The sequence below is a fragment of the Seriola dumerili genome, unplaced genomic scaffold (assembly GCF_002260705.1).
Source record: "Seriola dumerili isolate Sdu_G_001 unplaced genomic scaffold, Sdu_1.0 BDQW01000322.1, whole genome shotgun sequence".
Lineage (NCBI taxonomy): Eukaryota > Metazoa > Chordata > Actinopteri > Carangiformes > Carangidae > Seriola > Seriola dumerili.
The window spans coordinates 2913773-2931388 of record NW_019174577.1 but is presented as its reverse complement, the minus strand read 5'-3'; positions in this window follow the sequence as shown (position 1 = coordinate 2931388).

The following is a 17616-nucleotide window of genomic DNA, read 5'->3' as shown; positions in this document are numbered from 1 at the left end:
TCTCTCTCTCTCTCTCTCTCTCTCTCTCTCTCTCTCTCTCTCTGTGTCTGTGTGTCTCTCTCCCTCTCTCTCGGCCTCAGCTGGAGGAGCAGTCAGTTTTGACACAGTCCTGTCTAATACAGATGCTTCCAGAGATGCACCATGGGAAATCGTCTCTTGGCCTGCTTTTCTAATCTTGTCTTCTCTCTGTGCAGTTCCCCATTGCGCACACACACACACACACACACACACAAACAAACACTTGTGTGTTTGTGTGGCATGTGCATGTGTGTTAAGTGTGCACAAGTTTGCACGTTTGTGTGTGCACGTGTGAAACTGTGTCTAAATACTGTATCTAAATGTATGTGTGTGGGCATGCAGATACCGTGTGTGTGTGTGTGTGTGTGTGTGTGCGTGCATGTGCGTGCAGCAGCTGGTTTTCTGCAGCAGCAGGAAACAGAAAGAGAGATGAGAACTATTCAAACTTTAATGGAGTCATATGAGATACAAACAACCCCTCTCTCTCTTCTTCACCCACTCTGTCTGTCCTCTCTCCTTCACTGACCTTCCTCATCTCCCTCTGTCTCTCTTTCTCGTCCTCTCTCTGATATTTTCATCTTTTTTTAATTTTGCTCTAACCTTATGCCTCTCCTCTCTCTGTTCTCTCCTGTGTTTCCTTTCCACCGTTCTCCTTGCTCATTTTCTATTCTCTTCATCAACTCACCCCGTTTCTCTCACTCCTCCTTTTTAGTTTTGTCTTTCATCTCCTATCCCATCTTCATGTTTGACTCATAACCACTTGCTCGCCTTATCCCTATTACTCAGTCTATCTCTGTCGCTCAGTTCTGTCTGAGTCTCTCTTGTTTTACAGCCTAATGACTTTGCTTTCAACCAATGCCTCATCATTCGTCTTTTTTTGTTTGTTTGTTTGATTGTTTCTTTCTTTCTTTCTTTCTTTCTTTCTTTCTTTCTTTCTTTCTTTCTTTCTTTCTTTCCTGGACAATGATTCAGAAAATTTTTTCGCTGATGGAATTACCAGCACTTTCTGCCCTCTTACCAATTGCTGTCTAAGACCCCTTGAGCAAAGCATGTGAAGGAAGAGTTTGAGGCATTTTGAGGGATACACTTGCTTGTTTTCTTACTGAGAGATGAGAAGATTGATACCACTGTCATGCTTGTGCTTTAAATATGGAGCTGGAGCCAGGAAAATGTTTAGCCAGTTTAGTGTAGCTTACCGTAAAAATGGAAAACAGCAGGGAACAGCTAACCTGGCTCTCCTCAAAGTTCAAAAATACACCAGCACCTCTACAGCAGATTTTTAGTTTTGGTGACTATACAGGTAGTACCAAAACTTGCTAAACTCACAATGACAAGACTTCAGGAGAAATAACAAATTGTTCCATTATGACACCCCTTAAAACCATTTAAAGCAAATATGCTAAGCTAGGCTAAATGCTTCCATACACCAGGTCCACTCCAGTACAGTGTGGGGAATATGATCCTTTGCTTTCTTGCTGAGAGTTAGATGAAAAGATCGATACCACTCTTCTGTCTGCACAGTAATTATAAAGCTAGAGCTAGCTAGCTTAGCATGAAGACTGGAAATGGGGAGACAGCTAGCCTGCCTCTCAAAGTTAACAAAACAACCGACAGCTCTAACGCTCACTAATTAACATGTAACAGTTTTTGTATAGTTTTTTGTACAGATTAAACAAACAATATATAACATATTTAGTGGTGAGACTGGCTTTTTTCCCCCCTTTTCCCTTTCTTAATGCTACGCTACGCTAATTAGTTGCTGGTAATGTTCAGACTTGAAAGTGGTGTCAATCTTCTCATCCATCTTGTAAACAAACACAGTTTACATTTACTGTTTCTCACCAAAACACATTGTATGCATCTTTGAGGCCTGACAAACTTGTCGATCGTGTGTCTGTCTTATTCATCAAACATTTACAAAGCTGATATTTGACACCTTACATCTACATTTAACCAGCTATTAGTCTTGTCTTCCCTTCCTTTGCTATTCCTTTAACCCCAACAGTTTTGTAAAAAGACCATGTATGGATGCTTTGAAGTTATTTTTCTTGGTTTAGCAACAGCAAAACAAATTTCCTTTGCAATCCCAGGTCTTCTTTTTTCTTCCTATTTGATTTTCTTCTGTGATTTTTTCCCCCCTCCTCTCTCTCTCTCTCTCTCTCTCTCTCTCTCTCTCTCTCTCTCTCTCTCTTCCTCTTCCTCTCTCCCTCTCTCCCTCTGTCTCTATAGTCTCTCTACCCTCACTGGTAATGTTGTTCAGTGTAGAGCCCTCCCTTGTGTGGTTAGTGGGCTGTTACCCAGCTGCCTCTGATACTTCCTGCCTGTCACTTCCAATCCTGGTGACAACACGCCTAAAACTCACACACAACAACAACACACACACACACACACACGCGCCCTCGCCTTGTCTTTTACTGACACACCATCGTTTGGGAACGTTATTTAGTTGCCTGTCCAACAGATATGCATAAACACACACTAATGTTTTTCATACACATACTTGCAAAAATCATTTGTGTATCACAATACACACAAATGCACTCGCAGACATTCAAAGACACACACACACAGCTGCATATGCACACATGCAGGAAAACACACACTCATGGGTGAAAACACACTGGCAGTCATACATGTATGTATATGAGGATATGAAGTTGCAAGAACATATGCACTCACAATAACACACACACACACACACACACACACACACACACACACACACACACACACACACACACACACACACACACTACTGGCACACAGCAGTGGAGTAGACTCCCCATCGCTGAAAGCCAAATTCATTTAGCAAGTGTCCTCACTCTCTCTCTCCTCTCTCTCGCTCTCCAGCTCTATTTGCAGCCTGCCTCACTGCTCCTCCTCCTCCTCCTCCTCCTCTACGTCTCCTGGCTGCCAGAAGAGAAACCAGGTCTTCTTTTTCTCTTCCTCTATCCTCTGTCTTCCTCTCTTTTTCATCTTTTTTCTTCTTCCTTTGCATTTGTCTGTAACTCCCTCTCTGTCTCTGTTTTTCAGTCTTATCTGCAGTCTTTCTCGTACCTGTATTTCTCACAGTTTTTATGAAACAATTCACGTTCAAACAGATTTAATGTACAGGCTACAACCACATGGGCTGTATATTTATACTGAGATGTCAGCTGCATATTGTGATCTTTATCTGCGGATGGAGTTTGCTCACTTGTCATGGAGATTTATTTACTTAGGTTACAGTACATGATGACAACTTAGAAAGACCATGAGATGTGGTTGAAAGCTTCATAAACAAGTTAGTAAGTGGACCCTGAGTTTTTATTTTTGTCTAGGTAAACAAATGTATTTATAGTCACAATACATATAGTCACATATCTGTTGTACATATAGTGACATGTAATTAATTATCCATTCTTAATAATAAGGACAAACTTATAATTAATTTGTTGCCTTAAAGGTTCCATAAATGATTGTCAGTTCCACTAAATGTCACACTAGACCACCAGCATCTCTTGCTCCACAGCAACGCTGGCAGCAAGCTAACTAGCGATAGCAGCATTTAACGAACAAATTCAAAATACCGGTAACAGCAAGTTAGCTAATGTTATCATGCCTACTCTAGCTGGTCACTAATGAAAACTGAAATATAATATTATGCACCCATCAAGTTCCTTACGCATTGAGGAGAGGAAAAGCCAGTTCCAAGTCCGAGGCCCTGGAGCCCTTTAGCAGCTCGTAGTAGGATGACAGGCACACAGAGAGGGCCCCAGTTAAGACACTGACAGAGCCGTTAAAAACTAAAAACGTTATGGATGTTTTGACAGTCCACCGGCCAACCAAGATTTCGGCCTGTAGTCCCCATGGTCAGTCCGCCTGTGTTCTGGTCTTATCTACTTCTTTGTCGGAGGCCTTTTCTTGCAGGAAAACGTGGTTTCTTCAGTGGAGGAAATTCTGTAAGGTTGCTCTCACTTGAATGCTGCGCACTGCGCTGTGTGAGTGGTCTCATTGTTTTTGTAAACATAGTGTGGGACAGCGCTATTACTCCACGATGTCTTTACGTAGAAAATAGATGTTTGCTGCTATATTATTGTTTAAAATCATGTTTAGGGAACCTACAAGTCTCTGTTACCCCTTTTCCACCAGCTCAAGGGCCAGTTCTGAGCCGGTGCCTAATCTCATACCAATTCTTCGCATTTCAACAGCCAAAGAACCGGCTCTCGGCCAGGAAAAGTGAGCGGCAGCAACACTTTGCTGGTCTAGAACAAAGAACTGCTTACAACAGGGGCTGAGGGCGGGATTATCATGATTGACAAGACCAACTAAAACTTTGTGACTGCCAACAGTGCTAGCGTAGCATCTATTCCGCCAAATCCAAAGAAGAAGAAGAAAAACCAGAGCCTCAGAATGGAAAAATACTTGTAAAGAAAAAATTTGCACAAAATTCTGGTGCGACCAGGCCTTTAAACTTTGCATTTACAGATTAATCAAGTTGGACAACAAATCTCATAACATTAAGAATAAACTACAGGCTTAATGCCGGTTGTTCAGTGTGCTCAATTGTTCAAAGGTAATCATTTTAAAACAATACCTAAACAATCATATTGGGGGAGACAATCCAATATAGAGGAGGCCGATACCCATATCTCCCCTGACAGTAGCCTCAGTACAACAGAACACAATTCAATTACATGCATTTTGAGTAAAAGGCCTTACTGCTATAAAGAACAAGGCGACAAGATTCCTCTCACCTGTTCTCTGTCTGCTGTTGTAAGATGCTTTGTGAAACATAGCAAGTACACCAAAATGCTATATCAAAGTAACTCCCAGATCCAACTGAAAATCACATATTGCTACTGCTATCTAACATTTCTAAACATGTCAATTAGAGAATATATAGTATATATTTATTTAACGCTTGTTGTAAACCTACAATTACATTTTTTATGCTTCAGATACAAGTGTTCCTAAATTGGTATCTGTGCCTTTTCAATCTTCACACTCCTTTCTTTCACTCGCTCTCTATTTTTCCTCCAATAACTTTATTCCTGCTGGGTTTATTCCAGACCACGCACTGTTAGGAGAAGGGTTTATTTTCTTTGGGGCCCTGCAAGGCTGAAAGGGACTCGCTGTTGATGGGCCAGGTTGGCAGCCCCAAACTGAAGATTAATAACCAGAGATCACTGCAGCTCTTTAGACTTTGCATCAACCTGATCAAGGAGCTTTAACCAGCTAAAACAGTGTACATTTTTAATTCACTTCTACAACTGTCATTAAAGGATTGATTTTTGCATTAGCATCTTTCATTGATTCTTTTTTACCTTACTTTTATGTATCATAGCCTTTTGCATTGCTGGTATATTCCTTGCCTTGTTTTCTCTCCTTCTGTTGTCAGTTTTGTTTTTATTCCTTTGTAAGTGTTTTGAACCTATAATGCTACTACAGCTACTACTACAACTAACTCCTTAGCCTTGGTTAATCGTTCTCTCCAGCACCAGTAGCACCTAATCTGCAATATCAAGCTATAAACTTTGGAGGAAAAACATAAACTGGGGAATAAGAACACATGAGAAAGGAAAAACTGAGAAAAATTGCAGCTAAAAAACAGATTGGACAAAAATGACCTGGTATATTCGCACTGACAGGTCTCGAGATCATACTGAAGTGTTGTTTCCATGTATAATATGTGTTGACAGTTCATGGGTTCATGACCGGGCCTGTCCAGTCTATCACTCCAACCTCACACCCGGGGCCTACCTATATCCCATGGCTGTGTCTGGTTGGCCCTGTTGTTTCTGGAAAGCACTTTCACCATGATCCTCATCACTAATTCATCCGCTTACGACCTCCATCCATCAGCACTAGCTCAAGTATGAAAACACCTCAGGCTATCTCACTACAATAGTGGCCTGGCTTCCTCCTCGTGCCATGAAATCCACTCTGCTTCTTTTCTTTTTCTCAGATATACCTTAAAAAAAACCCTTCTCCCTATTCCACTTTGACTTTTTTCTTCAATTTCTCTTCTGCCACATCTCGGTTTTATGTGTTTCTGCCTCTTGCTTTTGTTTTCTGCCTTATATTCTGTTTAAACTGTTCTTTTGCCCCTTACTTTTGTCCGGCTCTCTGCTTTCCATTTCTAGCAGTGTTTATCTGTGCTCACCCCTAAAAGCAAACATTACAGTGAGTGCCAATGACAAGATAATGGTCTGCTTGTAGTTAGTCTCTTAAACACATTAATGCTAATGTTAGATTCTCTCGGCCCCTCTGTGCGCTTCACAAATGTGTTGCTGCCAACACGTACTTCAGAATTGTAATTTTGTTGGTTTTCTATTTTTTTCTTTTGTTGTTCATCCCAGCTCCGCTCCACATGGATCAAGTCTGAACTACTGCTCATACAGTGGAAGCTATTAAGTCATGTTTTGATTTTTTACACCTCTTTTTACATAAGGAATTATCATTTGGGCTGTTCTCTGAAAGAGTTTTTTTTTCCAGCAATGGTCTGTGGGAACCATTCAAAGTGTTTTGTATGACTTCATAAATACATGGCTGTCAGGCTATAAAATGTTAGGTTTGCTCAATTGCTGGAATGCCGATTCGTTGGTGATACAAGTGTTTTCAGCTGTCATCTGTGATATTCTACCCAGTGTTTCGCTAGCCCACATCCCAACAGTTGAAAATCCATTTGTCTCTGTCCACATTGGTTTTTATCCATGCTACAACTGGGGTTTATAAATATTTCAACAACTATTGGATAAATTGCCATGACATTCTGTGCAAACATTCATGGTGCTCAGAGGATGAATCATTTTGGTGATTCTCTGACTTTTCTTTTAGCACCACCTTGGCCTTGTTCAGACCTGGCCTTAACATCCATCTTGGATGATCCAAGAAAACCGACGCATTTGAAATCCGATCACTCAGACCACATTCAGAAGTGGTCTGGGCCACGTGTGGCCACATTCCTTTAGCAGTGTGAACATAAATGTGTCCTGGCCACAGTGAAGGACCGTCTACTCTACTGACATCTTCTGCCACAGTTGAATTAGTTCCACCACAGTTTCATAAAAAATGAAATATTTTACTATTTCAAATGGCTAAAACCTTATTTCATTGTGGAGCTGTGCATAGTGCTTTGATTCACTCAGCGACATTTTGCCGCTCCCTCACTCTCTCACAAACACATTAGCAACAGCCCGTCTATATTATAGTCAGACTGGCTATAAACAGCAATGGACATTTGCATATAGAGCTGGGAAGTGAGATCAAATCACAGGTGGTCATTCGAGATGCATGTGGACATGCACTGTAATGCCAGGTGTGAACTGATGTACTTAGAGCTGTCCACTTGTGATCGGATCACTTGAGACGTATGTTGATGGAAAGTCTGAACAGGACCTGTTTGACATTTCTGGTTTTGAGTGAGATGTCTTGGAATGTGGAAAAGGAATTCATGTCACCTTCAGGATGAATTGTAACAACTCTGGTGACTGTTCAAGTGCCATCATCATATCTGCAGATTCTCAGAAAACTTCTGCTGTTAAAAGTAAGAGTCTCATTGTTTCTATGGACGTTTATTTGTGATGGACATCAAAGATAATTATATCATTGGAAGGTGTAAGACACACTGAATCTAAAAATATCTGCATCATGTCAGGGTGTTCAGATTTGACTAATTTCTGACAGAAACTGCTGCAGTCGGGCGCTGAGGATTTTAAAGTAGCCTGCCCTCCATGAGCTGTCTGTCACTGCCACTGAGCACTTACGGACCGTGTTGATAAGCAGCCAAATCAGCGGGCCACACTACAGTAACTAACTTCCTGTAGTTTTCAGAACACATGCCCCTTTCACCTCGCACAGTATCTGTACCTCATGTCTCTCCCTCCACACCTCCCTTACAGTTTTACAGTTACCACCGTAATGGTTCAACAAACCCAAACTGTAACAACCTGTCCAAATCAGTTTTTACCTGCCCAAATGTGGAAAACTGCCAAATCTTGCAGCACTGGTGGCAGGGGTTAGTGTATGGAACAAATAGACAGTCAACTAGCCACAACCACTAAAAACACAAATATTCAATAAACAATGTCAGTAGATTGCTTTTTGAAAATTTACCACCCTTGAGATGTATATCTTGAGGATTTTTTTTGGTGATTTTTCTTTATTACAATTACTGTTTGGTTTGATATGGTCTGAAGTTTTTTAGAAGAAGTTTCAGATTGATCTTTTGATGAAGCCAACAGGGAAGGAAATGTGTAAACACTAGTGCTGTACCATTTTTGAGCTGCAAAGCTTCAGTGAGAGTTACCAGGGGATATTCGTAGCTTTGAGAGAGACATTGTCAACCTGTGTTTCATTGTATTGATGTAACTTGTAAGTCTGTCACATGGTCACGTGTCACTGTTCCAGTGTCAGTGCTGGTAATGTTGAAGATGAGAGATGTGATGCCCAAAACTATCATTAAGATTAAATGTCCTCGTCTGAGAAGTAATAACAAATAATGTTGAATGATGATGGATTAGTATTTGGGCTATTTGCTATTTTGAGGAAATGCATACTGTATACAGTATTATTATAATAATAATAAAAAACGCAGCATTCAGATACTAAATTGGACATCGATCACCATGGCAACCAGGCATTCACTTCAGCCCAAGTAAACACAAGCCTGCACCACATATTTTTAAATCCATGATAAACTAAATCTAAACCACTCTCTCCAGCCTGTCATGTTTGATAAACTTTTGAAACCCATAGTTTCAATGTGAGACTTAAAGAGAAAGCTAGAATTTATATAGTGGTTGTATGCCCGCATAGCCAGCTTTTTCTGGTTACCTGTGCAATGTAATGTTAAGGACTGCATGTGGGTGGCTATTAGAATAAACCGTTTCTCCTCAGTGAATCCTCTGTCAGCTGAATTACTCAGTTGTCAGTTGTAAATATAGCAAGCTTTAGACAGATGGGATAAAGATGGAAAGCTACATTTTTTAGGAAGTGCTCAAATTGGGCTCTTGGTCTGTGTAAATGTCTGCTTCCTTCGAATCTGCGTTTCTGCTTGTCTTTTCCTCCTTTCTCTCCCTCGACAGTCTGTTCTTACCTTCTCAACAGCACTTCATCCCCCTTGCCAACTCTCTTCCTCTTGTCCTTTCTCCCTGACTTTTCCTCCCTTCCTACCTCACTTATTCTCTTCCTTTTTCACAGTCTTCGCCCCTACCATCCGACCAGTCCTCCTACCCTTCCACCCTGCAATCTCTTCCTCCCTTCCTTTCTCTTTACTCCTTTCCCTCCGTCCCTCCCTCCTTCCTTTCTCTCTCTCCCTGCAGACAGCCATATGCAGCTCTGTAAATGGCATGGTGCTGTGTGGTTGTGATGTGGTCTGACTGTGGTCTGTTTGCACTGCCACTGCGGTTCATTCTGCTTACCAGCCTGCTGCTTCACCCCGTCTGGACCCGGCTGGCTGGCTGGCTGGCCGGCTGGATGGTTGACTGACTGACTGCTGCGTAATTGAGGTGGTAGAGCAAATACACACACACACACACACACACACACACACACACATTTACACGCTACCTCAAGCCTGTCATAAACTATCCTTGTGTGTCACTGAAGACGCAGACCAGCCATCAGCGTCCCGTTGCTGCTCTGTTCCCCGCTTAATGCTCCCTGTTGTCTCAATACTCTGTCAATACCACCAAGCACCATTTATCATCCCATAATTGCAACCTGCAGAAAGCTGGTCAGTGATAAAGCTGAAAATGATTAACGTGATGACTCATGCTACTTTATGTGTTAGTCCAGCTGATGGGAACTGTGATATATTTGCAAGAGGGAGAGGGTGTAGTCTGTGTCTGCACGTGTGTAAGAGTGTGTGTTTAGCTGCGTGTAGCTATTAGACGGGTAGATCTGCATACAGTAGAGTGGTTAATGAGCAAAGGGAGAGGAGATGATAAGGAAAAGGAGGCAGGAGGAGTGGGAGAATATAATCAGAAATATCCAGAAACAAAGAAAGTCAAAGTGTGAGTCAGAGGTTTTGGGTAAGGGTGGGGTAATGGTAATAAAGTAATGTTTTTGTGCTTAAATGTGTGTTTGTTCATGTGCGTTTCACCTTCTGCGAGGAGGCAAGAGAGAGAAACCGAGTCAGACAGGGAGCAGACAGAGAGGCAGAGAGGAAGAGGGAGCAGGAGGAGGGGTGCTGCCAGAGGGGGAATGTTGGAACATAGAGCATGCTGTGTTGATTTGATTAAATTCAGTTCTGTTCTATTTGCAGTAGGCCTAGTTACTCAGCTATATTTGTACAGCGCTGTCTGCTGAGTTTTAACAACACCGACACAGATCTTCAGGAGAACGGGAGGCCTGGGATTAGACTCTGAAATACACTTCTAAAAAGGATACACCAAGTTTTTGGGGAGATTAGCCCCGTTTGTCAGTTTTATGGTTTATCCATTGCTACTGATACTAAATTAATACACGTGTCCCCGGTTTGCTCCTGTGCTCGGTGCTAACACTTTAACATAGACTATGTAGTAAGAATAGGCGACTAACAATATCACAAATTGAAAAAATAAGGATGTGAAACCGTGCAAAAAATAAATGCTCAGCAAATCTGTGAACACTGAGAGACCAGTTAAACTTACACAAAGTCATATAACACAGTAGTTTGAAATACCAAGGACTACTCCTTCATCCATATAGGCGATAAGAGTGGTGGTGATCGTGTATGGCTAAACATCACCAAGCAAAAGATGAATATGTTGCTGCTCTTCTGAAATAGGGGGAAAACTACTAAAAGGTAACAACCGCCTTCTAGCACTCCACATTATTTATGCTGAAGTGTTAGTGTGGAGCATATGATCCTCCAAGGACACACTGGTGTTTTGGATGTCTGTGGTTGTGTTATGAGTTATATTGACACACATCACACATCAACAATCCAAACCAAAATCATGAAATCACTTCATCTTGAATCAAGCTGAGTTTATGAATTCCCATGCAAATCCTGCAGTCGCTAGGAATGCAGACAAGCACTCTCTCTGAGATGTAGAATCAACATTGATCAGTATAAATTGACATAGTGTATGCCTTATAAATAACTGGACTACTAATAACTGGAATAATTGATGTAGTTTACATGAACCCTGCTCTACTTGCTAACACTGAAAAGTCAAAGGACAACTTTTTCCCATGTCTGATTGGCTATATGGCAGCTCACTTTGACAGGTACTGTAGGTTCGTATGTGTGTTAGTTCACTGGTCTTATTCTGTTGGAACATACTCAGTTGGTTGACCCACTGTTACAGCAGCAATCCAGACTGCTTTGGGTTGTTTTTAGCTGATCCTCGATGTAGAATACTGCCAGTAAAATCCGTGTGTAAAGGGATGAAGATCTGGTGTGCTAAATCTCTACTTGCCAATGTGGCATTCAAATATTCAAATCAAATCATAGTCTGTGTAAATATTTTTGTGTTGTTTTTCGTCTATATCACACACATCTATAGTGTGATATAACACAAGCTTCTCTGTCCTCTTCTCCTTTCCCTCACCTGCCCACTATCTGTCGCATCCTCTTGATTCTGCTCATCACAGCTGTTCACCCAGCTGCACCTCCTCTGTAATTCACCCCAGTATTTAAAGAGAGCAAGTTCACTGTCTCTACCAAATTCTTTATTGCTGTAGTAAGGGTTTGAATTATAGGGGAGATTGGGGGGCACCCTAATTAAGACTTGGACCCCCCCGAAAGAGGTAAAAACAACAGTTTATATATCCTTCTTGTATTACACTACATTTACCATATTAATGCTTGAAATAACACCCCTGAAGTAGCCCGTACCATTTCTACCATTTCCATTAGGTAAATGTAAATAGCAGTAGCTAACTATCTAGCTCGTTTAATACACTTTATTTCTTACCTTCAGAGTTTCTGAATCACAGTTTAGCTAACTAAGGTTAGCTAACTGAAAGCGTGCCCTTTCATCTCCAGTGTTGGCTTGGCATTTCATTACAATATAAAATGTAATATTATCTGTTTTCTGGAGTTCATACCAAGTGTGTGTTGGGTTGTCAAAAGGGTTCACTATAACTGAGACAAATTAGTTCATACAGTGTGTTGTCTAACCATGTCTAAAGGTTCAAGGTTGTTTGAAGGTGATGCAAAAAGGCTGCTGTCTTAGCCTCCTCCTGGCTGCATCACCTTCTTGATCTTTCTTCCAGGACAGGTCTTTGTTGTTTTGACAAAAATAATTTGTACAATTAGTAATCGGGACACACACTTTCAGACAGTCTCTCCTCATAGGCATTCATTGTATACTATAGACAGTCTGACAAGCACTTCCCTGAGCATGATGCAGCCTATGATGGTCAGCATGAAGAGGCTATGGTTGGTCCGTTGTGTGTGTGGCCGTTTGGAACAGCTATGAACACTTTACAGACATGGTTGGATGATACATAGTATAAACTGGTTCATTTCAAGAATACTGAACCCTTTAGACAATGTTACAAGCTCTTCATTGGAAGCACACTGAGGCCATCAGAGCCGCTCACCAAACTAGTGCCCAAAAACAGGAGGCAGAACAGGAGGCTGAAAAAGGCTCTAAGAGCTGAAAATCTAGGACATATTAGCTGTTAATGATGCAAGCCAGTCAGTATGTGTGTATTACACAATATCACTCCTACTCTGCAACTTCATGACAAACTACAACAAACATTTAGCAGATGCAGGCAGAGAGAACAGTAATGCAGCAATGTGGCTGCTTGTGGTCTGAATGCTCAATGTTGCCAGTGAAATCATTGACGCCTTAATAGGACCAAATGCTTCCTCAAGAGTTCAATAAGCAAATATTTCCTGAAAACAAATCCAATTCCGGCTGTAACAAGTAAGAGATTTGAAAAATATTGCTTTCTAGCGTAATTCAGTTGAGGAAGCTGAAATTAATTTCATTCAGATGAGTGTGGGATTCAGAGCTTCTCAGAATGTGTTTATGAATTTGATGGATGGATGGATGGGGCTCAGTGAATCAGTGTGTTGATGCTGAGTGTATAGCGTTCTGAGTCAATGTCTGGTGACAGCTTGGGAACAGTCAGCCAGCCAGCTCCAGTCCCAAGGGACACTCAGACTAGGTCACACACACACACACACACACACACACACACACACACACACACACACACACACACACACACACACGCATGCAAACAAACACATACACATAGAGCAGACTGGCTTGATGCTCGCTCAATGTCACTTTGACATTTACTCTCCCAGGGAATGCTGCTGTCACTGAGGACGATGTGTCATAAAATGAAGGCAAAGTTTTTACAGGGTTACTCAGTAGTGTTCACATACAGTAATGTGTAATATGTAACATTTACAAAATGTCTATCCTAACAAGTTATTCATCCAAATATAAGTAGGTCATTTTTCATTTGTAGGCTCATTGTTTGAGGATGATTTCCAGTCTGAAAGAAAAATCCAGAGTTTACAACTTTTTAAGATCTGTTAATAGTTTCCCTTTTCAAAATGATGGGTGTGGAACATATTACACAACCGTTTTTAGTCGCATGTCCCATGTCTGCTGCCAGAAACTCATCCGGCTAGGCACACAGCGTCACTTTCTATCAAAGTCACAAACAGAAAAAAAAAAAAAACCCCACACACATTAAATAAAAATCTTTAGCACATAAGCACAACTCTCACCTTTTTTATGTCTTATATGTCTCTTTACACACTCTTTTATACATACCTCTCCCATACAATTTCTGTGATGCAGACACAACCAGAAGGTCACACACACACACACACACACACACACACACACACACACACACACACACACACAGTCTCCCTGGCTGACCATGATGTCCCAGCTTCCCGCCAGATGGTGTCATTTGGCCAGACAAGGTTGCTCTGCTCCATGTCTGCAAAAATGTCTATCCTAAAAAGTTATTTAAAGGGTAATTTCACCCAAATTATTTAAAAACAAAAAAAACAAGATTTACCACTTTCCACAAGTGGTGTCTAGCCATGCAGATATGTTCTGTTTTAAGTGCTGAAAGTTTGAGGGATCTGCCACTGACACTCTGCCTAAATTTTGTTTGTGATACTGAAAGCTTTGGGAAAGTTACATTTGAAAAAATAAACAGAAATATTCCTCAAACAATGTCACCATTACTATGGTTAATCCACAGACCTCACTGTGGGTAGTTAGCTGAAAACTTTTCACGCACTGATGGATTTCAATTGTCCAGGCCCTAAGACTGAATGCAAAATTCAGTGTTTCCTCTCCATTCTCTAAGACACTTTGACTCCTGCACTTCCTTTCCCCATCCCTCCTTACCTTCTGCATCCCTCACCTCCAACTACCTCATCCCCGCCCCCACCCCCCCTCCCACATGCTCCTGATGATACCATTTCCTCTGTTCATTTTACCCTGTCACAGATACAGTTGCCACAGAAAACAGGAATGTCAGAGCTGAGGTGCGTAATGTGAGGCTAAGTGTGGGCGAATTAAACTCTGCGTATGTGTGTGTCTATTCTCAGTTCAGGACAGGGTTAATATTGTGGGATGGGGTGTAAAGCCCAGGTGGAAAGCTTTTAGTTTCTCTACTTAATTGACATGACATGACCCTGGCAATGTGCCAAGTTCTGTGTGATGGTGTGTGTGTGTGTGTGTGTGTGTGTGTGTGTGTGTGTGTGTGTGTGTGTGTGTGTGTGTGTGTGTGTGTGTGTGTGTGTAGTGTAATGTTGTGTGTACCTGTCTGTATGTAGGCAAGTGGTATTATGTGTAAACATTTGCCTGCAGTAACACAAACTTGCAGTATTTGTTCCTGTCTGCGTGTTTACATGTTTGTGCTGCTAATTCTACGGTGCATACATTTCTATATAAAGTGCTTTTATTTGTGTGTGTAAAGGGAAGGACATTCACACATATGTGCAAAAGTTTGTGTGTAGATAATTTACTGCATGTGTGTCTATTTGTGTGCAGACATGCATGACAGGATATATCAAGGCGGTGGGCGACGCGAAGTAAAAACAATATCCGATGTCTTTATCTCTACCTCCATTAACTTCAAAGTTGAGCGACAGCAGGGAAGTGTGAACATTTCTGCACGTAAAGCAAAATGTTAAGGGGATGTTACATGTGTGCAGGAGCTTCAGAACTGGCTGAAGGTTGAAACATGCTTTTCTACAGAGACCTTTCGCAGAATTCCAATTTAAGAGTCAAATTCAGCTTTTAAGATGCCAGTGATGCATGAGATATAAGGTGTTAGAGCACACAGCAGCAGTTTTTTCTCCTTTTTTAAAGGATAATTTCAGTTTATTTCAACCTGACGTATTTGCTATAAATGTGGCTATTGTGGCTCTATGACTCATTCTAACTTGGCATTTATCACTTCCATTGTAGAGATCCGGGGGAAACAAGGACTCGTGCAGAGCAGCATATATCGAGGCAAGCTGTGTAAGCCTCCTACAGCTTCTTCAAGTTGATGATTTATACACAAATCATTACAAATGATTGTCCCTGAATACGACAAATGCACCACCTGGAGCGTCAGTTATGGTCACATTTATGGGAAATACTTCAGGTTGAAATCATTTTTAGTTTAATTTTTATGAGATGAGGTGTAGTGGCTTGGTTAAAACCCTGATTCTTGATTAGTGTATATGCCATGTATTAATGTAATGCTGATGGTCAGACAGATAGTTTGCAGGTCAGCTGAAAGGTGGTGTGGGACACTGAGCCCCTGTCTGCTGTCTGAAGTTACATTCATGCTTTGACAACAAAGAAAAACAGAAGAGGAAAAATGACACGATCACCACGGGACTTAAAAAAAACAAAAACTCTTTATTCCAGAACAGCACCAAAACAAGTGAGCAAGAATTTGAGCCTATATTTTCCAAGACAAAACATTATCATAAAATTGCCTTTTTATATATTCATTACACAAAGAAAACATCCTGCTGATCTGTGCACTGAGAACTAAGATATAGCAAGATAAAGAAGTCAAGAGGACAGACAAATAGATCCAAAGCAAATAACATTACATTGACTTCTATAAGGTACTGCTGAGCCATATTGCCTTAAACAAACTCAGTCTAAACACACAAAGCTGCAGGGGCTGACTAAAAAAAATAGAAAGTAGTAGAAATAAAGTAGAAATTGGGCTGTAATGAGAACTCAGACTCATATTCAGCTCTGTGTGAGGCTTAGGGTTTGTCATGCCGGTTGCTGCCAGTTTCCATTACCTAGTGCAGAGTCCGAACCCGCTCTACTTGGGTCTGGAGTGCTCAAATGGTCTTGGCACACTAATGCTTAATACACCTCACTCAACACACACTGTGTTGAAGGAGCAGCCATAGACTAATGTGTGTAATGGAGAGTTGGGATCACTTTGTTGATACACAAAGGAAAGTATGTATACTTTTCTCCCAGCTTCACTCCTCTTTCTCACTATCTTTTACATACATATAAATACGAACAACACACGTGGGGAAAAATGTGTTGCTGCTGTAAACAATGAAATGTCACGAGGGACTGCTCAAAGTCACTGAGCTTCTGCATTATGCAAGAAAAGCATCTCTGACTTCCTCTTCCTTCTTTCTATTTCTGTATCTTCCTCTGTTCCTCCTTTGTTTGTTTGCTGATTTTTATCCATACTATTGACATGACTCTGTGGATGCCAGTCTGTTGGTCAGTCCACAACTTTGGTCCAGACGAAACTATCTCAGCAACTGCTGGATGGATTGCCATTAAATTTGGACGTTCCTAGTATCAGGATGACTTTGCCGATCCCCTTAGAGCCACAATGAGATTGTGCTTCTTGAGGGAAATCTCTTAACATTTGGATGGTTCACCAGAAAATTTGCTGTACAGATTCATGCCCCCTTCAGAATGAAATATAATCACTTTGGTGCCTATCTGACTTTCCATATGGAGTCATCATCAGGTCAGATTTTTTTTATTTGTCCAATGCTTTGACCAAAGACCTGCAAAACTGACATTCCCGTCATCCCCAGCTGTGCTTTGTGTTAAGTGATAATTAGCAAACGTTAATTATCATATTATGCTAACCACAAGTTTGTGAACATAGTAACATTATACCTGCTTAAAACCAGCATGATAGCATTGTCATTTTGAGGATATTAGCATGTTGACGATAGCTCAAAGCACCACTGTGCCAAAGAGTGGAATTTCAAAAAAAAATTATTTTTGATAAAAACATTGGCGCTACTATGCATCAGAAATATGGAGTCCACAACTGGAATAATTATAGACTACAGCTAAACTGATAACTTATTGATTTTACCAATTAATAATTCTACTTACTGTATATGTCATCTAATTCTCTACTTACACACGTGACACACTCCAGCTGTGAAAGCGGCTTTGAACATACTGTATCTGCTGTCACTTTCATGTTCTGGATGAAATATAACACAGCTGAAATCAACTGGCTTCTTTTTGTTCTTTTGTGTTGAAAGATTCTGTTTGAAGTTCAACGTAGAACCAATATGAATGAACTAATCTTTCCTTCTAGTATTTTTGCGAGTTCGTATCGAGACAGGTGCACACTGCCTGCAGGAAATGGCCATATCCACCTTCCCTAAAGTCCAACACCGAC